Source organism: Sapajus apella, unplaced genomic scaffold (genome assembly GCF_009761245.1).
Source record: "Sapajus apella isolate SASKATOON/1434 unplaced genomic scaffold, GSC_monkey_1.0 scaffold262, whole genome shotgun sequence".
NCBI lineage: Eukaryota > Metazoa > Chordata > Mammalia > Primates > Cebidae > Sapajus > Sapajus apella.
In genome coordinates this window covers 110716-120145 of record NW_022437202.1, presented here as the reverse complement: position 1 = coordinate 120145, position 9430 = coordinate 110716, and the positions used below count along the sequence as shown (strand labels likewise).

Sequence of the window (9430 nt, the reverse complement as noted above, 5' to 3'; positions counted from 1 at the left end):
TTATTACTGCTTTGTAGAAGTTCTTAACATATTCCTGATAAGGATCCTTAGTAAAATATAAGTATTGAAATATCTTCTCGTAGACTGTGGCTCATCATCTCTTCTTAAAGAGGAGGGAGCTTCAAAAACTTTGTAAGCAGATGAAAGGGAAGAAATGCAGAAAAGCGGGTTGAAGACCCCTGTTGGCAGTGGCAGAAAGTGCCCCCAGGCAGTTTGCTGGAGAGGAAACCTCAGAATAAACGGATGGGATGAAATGTTCTAGAAGCAGAAACAGTGTGATTTGGTTTATGATTCTCTTACATTTCTCCTAGTAGCTTCAGTGAATGTAGTTTAGAGTAAGAAATAGTGAGATATGAGACAGTGGATTTTCTATCTGGCTAACGTATTACACCTTTGAAGACCCCTCAGAAATATGACTAATGCTTCAAGGAAGATCTTCACAATATGTCTGTAGTGAGACAGGTGTGGTTCCGTGGCAGCGAGTCCTTGCCTCACATAGCGTTCAAAACCATAAACGTTTGTCTGTTCTTCACAATTCTCGCCATCCTGTGCTTTTCTCCTTTTAAAAATGAATTTTCCATAGTCACACTAAAATAAACATGTTATAGCTTCCATTTCCACTCCCTGGGTCTCTGTACCACCCAAGGTGGATGTGTCAGCACCAGACGAGTGAAAAGAATAGCGAAAAAGAATTGTCTCACTCAGGATTTCTTTAAACGGAAGCTATAAACCCGCCACCACATTACCGTGCCCAGTAATCCTCTGTTCCTTTCTGCTGTGTTGTTGAAGAGCAAGACAAAAAAAAAAAAAAAAAAGAGCCCAGGGAAGAGAAAAGGAAAAGACTAGAAAATATTCTTTTGAATTCCGTTAGTTTTCTGAGCAGTGACCTTGTAGGGGGGCACCTTCCTGCTTTGACCTATTCTTTGCCTTTGCCTTTTTTCCCCTCGACTTTTGCTAACCCAGTCATTGTCTTTAAAACTGGGTCCTATTTTCAGACATAAATCGTAGCAGAATCTATATTTTTGGGGTGAATGGATGAGTAAATGATGCGTAATATTGAAGACCACAGAATTATGCATTGGAAAATATATTGACCCTACAAATGACAGTTTTTACATTTTGAAGAAATAGCTGAAAGGGCAATTTCAGAGGAGCCGAAATAGCTCAGTTGGGAGAGCGTTAGACTGAAGATCTAAAGGTCCCTGGTTCAATCCCGGGTTTCGGCAGGTCTTTTGTTTTTTAATCAGCTCTGCCTTACACAACACTTGCATGCCAATCCTAGAAGAGTGTATAGATCTCCAATATTTTGCTGTTTTTTGAAAATCCGATAAAGGTAATGTGCATATATGTGTACCACTCTCTCCTTTGGTTGCATAGTCCACTGAAGTCTTCCATGAGGTGCTGACATTACATAAATTATTTAAAGTCTTCAACCTAGAAAGCGTTTGTTTGTTTTGTTTTTTATGTGTTTTTGAGACGGAGACTGGCTCTGATGCCCACGCTGGAGTGCAGTGGTGCGATCTGCGCTCACTGCAACCTCCACCTCCCGGGTTCAAGTGATACTCCTGCCTCAGCCTCCCCAGTAGCTGGGACAGTCTTCTGAAGAATTGTTTCCCGCCTTAGCACCGAGTGTCTTCTACTCACAGCAGCTGCAGACGCTCCATAATACTGTCTCAGAAAAATAAAGTTACCTCTTGAAAATTATTACAAAAAGCCCTTTCCAGTAGTGAGTGTAGCTCAGTGGTAGAGCGTGTACTTTGTGTGTGTGAGGCCCTGGGTTCGATCCCAGCACTCCCAAGTAATAGTGCGAACTCTCAGTGCCGAAGTCTAATTATCAAGTAACATAGATTTCCACCTCATCATCTTTTTCTATCCTATTTCTGCACATATAGAAAGTAAAAACGTAACCCAATGGGTCGCCTCCACTTATATCCGATTTCTGTGCTGCGGGCCTCCCTATCACCTAAGGCGATTGCAACGGCAGAAGGAAAGTGACAAAGACATGGGAAGGGAGGGGGAGAAGAATGGGATCTCAACGGGGTCTCTGGAACCCAAATAAAAGCGTACACATCAACAGGCAGTTCACATTCGCTCTCATTTTGTACTATGATTAAAGAGATGAAAAGACGAAGAAGGAGGGAGAAAAGCGCCCCCGGGCATAGTTTTTTTGTTTGTTTTGTTCTGTCTTGAGACGGATGTGCCGCCCAGGCTGGAGGGCAGCGGCGCAATCTCCGCCACCTCAACCACCGCCTCCGGGATTCAGGCGATTTTCCCGCCTCAGCCTCCCCAGTAGCTGGGATTACAGGAGGGAGCCACCGCGCCCGGCTTCGGTCTTTGTGCGGGCTCTTGTTAACGTTTTTGTTTTCTGGGCCAAAGAACAGAGCGGACGCATCTGTCCACTGATTCCTCCACCTGCGCAGAGAGCGCAGCCACGGTTGCGATCCGGTCCTGAGACAGGGATTGCGCGGCTCTCCAGCCGCTGTAGGTGGAGGGACAGGATGCCGCACAACGACCGAAGACTGCCGGGGACCCAGAGGCCTTCGACATGCGAGGGGCAGAAACCAACACGGAGTAACATGCCCTGCTGATATTCCATACAACTGCTTCATTTTCCTGTATTTCCTCAGCCATTCAATTTTCCTCGTTAAAATAAAACATTACCTGGAAACCTCATATGAAAAACTAGGAAAAGGTTTTCTGTCACAGTGGAAAATAGACGCAAAGTAAGAGGTGAGTGGATCGCAGGTGGGCTGAGCACTTCCTCAGGCAAAAACGAAACAAAACAAACATTTTCTTTGTTTTTTCTCTGTCAATCCCATCACGTCTGCTTTGTACGACCAGAGAACTCCAGGAAATCCTATCCACTGATGGCACCTTTTAGGGGTTTCCAACGCTGTATGTTTCAAAACTACTGTCCTCTGTGTGCATGCCTGCTGTTGAATCAAAGCATCTTTGAGAGGCAACAGAGTATGATGTCTGTCACCATCCACCCGTCTAACACCCTGTCAGGCTGGGATGTCCTTACTTCTTGATTCTTTTGTCCAGTGCAAATATCCATAACCAGCGTCCAGTAGGGATATTGTCTGGTGAAACCAGCTTAGAGGAGGATTTCCTGTGCGCCCCGCCAGGCCAATCATATGTTTGTTTTAAGATGCATTTTTTGGAGAGAGGGAATGTAGACATGCCATATATTTTCTTTTCACTTCTTCCTGTTCCCCCCTCCAATCCACTCATTCTCTTGAGGCACTTTAAGGAAACAGTGTCATGTTAGCCACCATGGATGCTGCACAGGAGAGCAAGGGGTGAGGGATTAGGGTGCTACCATGGGAATGCCAAATTCCAGGCCCCACCTCGGATCTGTGGAGTCAGAATTGCTGAGGGTGGGGCCCAGCCACCTGTGTTTGAATAAGCCCTCAAGTGACTCTGATGCTCAAGTTGAGAGCACTGATCTAGAGGTTTCAGAAGGAGGTCCCAGGGCCGGGCACCTGCTGAGGAGGAAGAGCTGCTTCCTCCTCAGGAACTGGGGTTCCCTGACTATTCTCAATAGAAAGCTCAAACCACCCAGGGAAGCCAAGATTTATATTTGCCTTACATGAGGGGAGAGGGTTGTTTTATTACCTCTTTGAGAACTTCAGTGTTTTAGGTGACTGGAGGTCACAACACAAGTGCTTTTGATTTTCCTGTAGAATAACTCAGAGGGGTTCTTTTGAGCCAGGAGACTCGAGCCAAAATACCTGGAGCCCTCTCAAGCTATTTTGGCCTTTCCATTTGAAACCCAGGCTTGGAAGTTTCTAAGCCCTAAGGAAGACACTATAATCATTCTCTCTCCACCCTCCAGGTTGGGACTCAAGAAAAGTCTGTGATCCAATTTGAGTTCATTTTTGTATAATGCATGTAACTTAGGTTGAGATTCTTTAAAATTTTTATTTTTATTTTTTGAGACAGAGTCTTGCTCTGTCGCCTAGGCTGGAGTGCAGTGGCACCATCTTGGCTCACCACAGACTGGGCGTCCAGGTCCTCGGCAATCATCCCACCTCAGCCTCCCAAGTACCTGGGAACATAAGTGCATGCCACCATGCCTAGCTATCTTTCTTTTTTTGTAGAGATGAGGCTCTCGCTATGTTGATCAGGCTCATCTCAGACTCCTGGGCTCAAACAATCCTTCCACCTCGCCCTCCCAAAGTGTTGGGATTACAGGAGTGAGCCACCATGCCCGGACTTCTTATGTATTTATTTACTTACTTTTGCTTCAGCATCATTTGCTGAAATGTTTATTTTCTTGGTGGAATTACTACTTATACAACTTTGTTAAAAACCCATTGAGAATATTTGTGTGGGTTTATTTCTGCATCCTGCTCTATTAATCCATGTGTCTATCTTCTTGCCAGTATTACATGGTTTTAATTACGGTAGTAATAATACAATCGTGCAAGAATACAACAATGTAATACAATAGCCTTGAAATCAGGTAGACTGTCTGTTCCCACTAGATTTTAAATAAATACTTTAACTATTCTAATTCCTTTGACTTTGCATATAAATTTTTAAATAAGGCCGGGTGCGGTGGCTCAAGCCTGTAATCCCAGCACTTTGGGAGGCCGAGGTGGGTGGATCACGAGGTCAAGAGATCAAGACCATCCTGGTCAACATGGTGAAACCCCGTCTCTACTAAAAATACAAAAAATTAGCTGGGCATGGTGGTGCATGCCTGTAATCCCAGCTACTCAGGAGGCTGAGGCAGGAGAATTGCCTGAACCCAGGAGGCGGAGGTTGCGGTGAGCCGAGATCGTGCCATTGCACTCCAGCCTGGGCAACATGAGTGAAACTCCGCCTCAAAAAAAAAAAAAAATAAAAATAAATAAATAAATAAATAAATTTTTAAATAATTTCATTTATGTCAATAAACGTCTTGCTTGGGTTTTGATAAGAATTTCAATAAACCTACATATCAGTTTGAGGAAAACTGACGTCTTTACCATGCTGAGTTTTGTGAAGTGTGAACAATGTAGTACATCCCTCCATTGGTGTGGGTTTTCTTTGACTTCTTTCACCGGCATTGTGTACGTTGTGTAATTTTCAGCATACAAGTCTTACTCAGGTTGTGTCAGATTTACATCTAAGTATTTCTATTTTGTCAGGGATTATATATGATACTGTGGTTTTAAAATTATTTTTATTTGACATAATAATTGCACATATTTATGGGATACAGAGATATATTTTTAAACATATGTACAATATGTAATGCTTAATCTGGGCAATTAGCAAATCCATTGCCTCAGATATTTGTCATTTCTTTGTATTGGGAACATTCAAAGTCCTCTTTTTTAGCTATTTGGAAATACATGGTATTACATTGAAAGGTATTACATTTTAAAATAGTTTGTAGTAATTAAATGTTCATTGCCATTATTTGGAAATATAATTTATTTTTGTAGACTTTTCTCTTATTCTGTGACCTTGCTGAACTAAATTTTTAGTTCCAAGAGGAACAGATTGCTTTTTTTGGCTTTTATCTTTATGTCTTTTATTTCCTTTTCTTGCCTCATTGCACTGGCTAGAACTTCTAGCACTAAGTTAAATAAGAGTAGTATGAGTGGACACCTTGGTATTCTTCACTGCCTTAGGGGAAAAACATTGTCTTCTACCATGAAGTACAGTGTTAGCTGTTCTTCTCTATTTCTATTTTTCTGAGACTTTTTATCATAGATATTGAAGTTTAATAAATGTCTTTTCTACTTTAATATGATCACATGATTTTATTTTTAAACCTATAAATATGGTAGATTACAGTGATTGTCCAAATTTACCCAGTCCTACACCTCTGGAATAAACCCCACTTGATCATGGTGTATAATTTGTTTACCTATTGCTGAATTCTATTTGGTAATATTTTGTTAAGTATATTCACCTCTACTCATTTTTTGTACTGTATTTACCTGGTTTTGGCATCAGGATAACATTACCTTCATAAATGAATGGAAAGTTTTTCATCCTCTTTTGTTTTTTGAAGTAGATTGTGTAGAGTTGATATTAATTCTTTAAGCATTTCTTAGAATTCTCCAGTGAGCTCTGGGTGTGGTGGCTCATGCCTGTAATCCCAGCACTTTGGGAGACCTAGGTGGATGGATCACAAGGTCAAGACTTCAAGGCTGGTTGCAATAGCTCTTGCCTGTAATTCCAGCACTTTGAGAGGCTGAGGCAGGTGAATCACAAGGTCAGAAGTTCAAGATCAGCCTGGCCAAGATGGTGAAACCCCATCTCTACTAAAAATACAAAAAATTAGTCGAGTGTGGTGGCAGGTGCCTGTAATCCCAGCTACCCGGGAGGCTGAGGCAGTAGAATGGCTTCAACCCTGGGGGCAGAGGTTGTAGTGAGCTGAGATCGTGCCATTGCATTCCAGCCTGGGTGACAGAGTGAGTCTCTGTCTCAGGAAAATAAAATAAAATAAAACAAAATAAAATAAAATAGTTCAAGACCAGCCTTGCCAACGCAGTGAAACAAACACAGCGAAATGTTTGTGTTTTTAGTCTCTACAAAATGCAAACATTAGCGGGGCTTGGTATTGTGTGCCTGTAATCCTAGCTACTTGCGGGGCTGAGGCAGGAGAATCTCTTGAACCTGGGAGGTAGAGGTTGCAGTGAGTTGTGATCGTGCCACTGCACTCCAGCCTGGTAGACAGGAAGACTTCGTGTCCAGTGGGGGGTGGGGAGAAGAGAATTCTCCAGTGAAACTTTCTTGAACCCGAAGAGTCTGGGTTTTGTTTTGTTTCATTTGTTTGTTTTGTTTTTATGTTACAAATTTAAATCCCTTAGTAGTTATAGGGTTATAGAAAAATATATTTCATATTGAGTGCATTGTGGTAGTTTGTGATTTTCAAGGAATTAGTTCATCTTATCTAGTTTTCAAATTTGTGTGTAAAGTGTTGTCCATAGTACTCCTTTAGCCTTTTGATGTCAGCAAAGTCTATAGTGATCATCTCTTTTTATTCCTGATATTGGTAATTTGTGTCATCACTCCTCTTAAAATTTCTCAGTCCTGCTAGTGGTCTTCTTTTATTGACCTTTGAAAGGAACTAGCTTTTGTTTATTTTTCTATTGTTTTTTCTTTGTGTTCAGTTTTATTGATTTCTGCTCACTTTTTATTTCCTTTCTTCTATTTGCTTTGGGTTATTTTGCTCTTTTCCCCACCTGAGTTCTTCAAGTAAGAGCATAGATAGCTAATTTGAGAATCTTTTCTAATGTATCCACTTAGTGCTGTAAATTTCCTTTTATCTGTCTTGGAAATTTTGATATATTGTGTTTTCACTTTTATTCAGGTCAATTTATTTTTTGATATCTACAAAGGGTTTCTCTTTGTCCTGGACTATTTATTAGTGTGTTGTTCGTTTTCCAAGTGTTTGGATTTTTTTCTGTTGTCTTTCTGTGATTGATTTTTAATTTCATTTCATTGTGATCGGGGATCATACCATACCAGTCAATTCTTTTAAATTTGTTGAGGCTCAAGGTAAGTTCTATCTTGATATATGTTCTGTGTGAATCTGAAATAAATGTGTGTTCTGTTTTTCTTGTGTGGACGGTTCTATACATGGTGACTGAATTCTGTTGGCTGAAGATGATTTTGGTTTCTTCAGTGTCCTTGCTGATTTTTTGTTTAGCTGTTCTATTATTATGGGAGAAGTGGTCTCCAATGTAATTTTGAATTTGTCAATTTTTTAAGTTCCATCTTTTTTTCTTTTAAAAAATATTTATTTATTCCATTTATTTATTTATGAGACAGAGTCTCACTCTGTCACCCAGGATAGAGAACAGTGGCATGATCTTGGTTCACTGCAACCTCCACCTCTTGGGTTCAAGCGATTCTTGGGCCTCAGCCTCCCTAGTAGCTGGGACTACAGGCTGTGCCAACACGCCTGGGTAATGTTTGTATTTTTAGTAGAGACGAGGTTTCACCATCTTGGCCAGGCTGGTCTTGAACTTCTGACTTCGTGATCCACCTGCTTCAGCCTCTCAAAGTGTTGGGAGTACAGGCACCATGTTGGCCAGGCTGGTTTCCACCTCCTGGCCTCAGGTGATCCGCCAGCCTCAGCCTCCCAAAGTGCTGGGATTACAAGCATCCTTAGGGTGTGGGAGGCCCTGGGTTCAATCTCCAATGCCTCCACTCTTTTTTTTCCCTATGATCCATTGTAGGAAGTTCTCCATCATATTCCTCACCTATTCAAATTGAATGTGTTGGCCTCTGCATTACTCTCTCATACAGTGAGGTAATTCATGTTCATTCACTTAAGGTTATTTGTTGCTTAGGATTATCCACCTCTCCTCTCTAAGTAGTTCCAGCAATCACCAACGTGGATCACCCTCTGTAGAAGCAAGTAGTATTCCTTGCCATTGAGCCGATTTCCAGCTTACATGAAATCATCAGAAACCATGGAATTCTGTCACCTACGTCTGATTTTAGATCAGAGGGTTAAGGCTCAAGTTCTTTTGTTTCTTACTTTCTTCAAACTGCTTCCTCGCCCAGGTTGCAAAAGCCCTATAAGCTTTCACTAAAAGATTCCACTGCCAGTGGTTGTTGATTGCTGGCGATGCGCTGGTGGTCACATTTTCCACTAGAGACCCACAAACTCTGAAATTCAGTCCAAACTATTTAACTACAAACATAACAAATAACAAACATAATGACAAATGAGGAAAAGATCTCAATCACCTCAGCTGAAATTTGGTAGGGAGAAAATTACTTCTCTTGGTCTTTTAAGGAAGTTTCTGGTCTGAAATTGCAAGCTCTCTGAACTCCAGAGTCCAAGATCCATCTAGAGAAAAGCTTATTTATTTGTTTATATAAATAAAAATAATGAACTTTTATTCTTCCAATCCCAGAGGATCATTTTCAACCTCACTGAACTTACTCTCTAGGAATAACTTCCTTCTTAGCTACTGAGCAACCCATATCTCCAGATTAGAACTCTGCACAATTTCTAATTCGGATACCACAGTCCTAAGCAGAAATTCACAGGCGGATATTTGGGAAGCATCTTAATCCTATTTTGCTAAAAGAAAATCTCCTTTTATTTTCAGCTCTATTTCATTCAAACGAAGGATTAAAAATTAAGTTACTAAACACCCAGAAGGCAGAAAAGCAGCCTCTTCGTCCATCTGCAGAAGCCGAGCAACCCAGTGGGCTGCCGCATGCATCTCCTCTTTTACTCACTTTCTAAACGCTGTAACCTTCCACCATCTACCAGGTGATCACAAGCCTTCCCTAAAGTCAATTTGAGGTTAACCCACTTGACTTGAGATTGATTCATTCACCTGTGCCATCTCTGCAGCTGTAATGTGAGAAATAAACTCACCCACCCAAACCCGAATGGACTCTGAGATCCGAAGAACATCAAAGTGAGACTTTTTTTTTTTTTTTTTTTTTTTTTTTTTTT

At 41.3% G+C, this 9430-nt stretch overlaps 1 non-coding gene across 1 annotated transcript; it reads left to right on the top strand.

Annotated features, from left to right (window-relative positions):
* Window positions 1–1153: 1153 nt before the first annotated feature.
* On the top strand, window positions 1154–1226 carry TRNAF-GAA. The gene has a single exon. It is a non-coding gene; the product is annotated as a tRNA-Phe (tRNA).
* Window positions 1227–9430: the final 8204 nt, after the last annotated feature.